General features: G+C 39.8%; 1 protein-coding gene across 1 annotated transcript in view; it reads left to right on the top strand.

Moving 5' to 3' along the window:
• Positions 1–359, top strand: part of LOC106871202 (uncharacterized) — a 44,745-nt gene that overhangs the window by 26,752 nt on the left and 17,634 nt on the right. The gene's annotated exons all lie outside the window — the stretch shown is intronic.

Raw genomic sequence — 359 nt, 5'->3', positions numbered from 1 at the left:
GTGTGTGTGTGTGTGTGTGTGTGTGTGTGTGTGTGTGTGTGTGTGCGTAAAACTTGAATAGTAAAAATTCCGTTTTCTTTCGTTGTCCCCTTACAAAGACAAATCTCGAAATTACACCCTCGGGAAGAATGCAACTGAAGTAAAACCAAACATGTATTCCCTTTTTAATAAGATATGAATGATGGTATGGCACCGAGCTGGCAGTATCGTCAGCACACCGAGCGAAATGCTTAACGGTATTTCGTCTGTTTTAACCTTTTCAATTCTAATTATGTCCTGGTTTCATATTGCTTTCATCCATTCGGCGTCGTCAAAGTAACTACCAACTGAATTCTCGAGTCGATGTAATTGATTTATCC

This window comes from Octopus bimaculoides, chromosome 23, assembly GCF_001194135.2.
Source record: "Octopus bimaculoides isolate UCB-OBI-ISO-001 chromosome 23, ASM119413v2, whole genome shotgun sequence".
In the NCBI taxonomy this organism is placed as follows: Eukaryota; Metazoa; Mollusca; class Cephalopoda; order Octopoda; family Octopodidae; genus Octopus; species Octopus bimaculoides.
The sequence above is the reverse complement of the archived record's forward strand: the minus strand, read 5'-3'. Positions and strand labels throughout refer to the sequence as shown.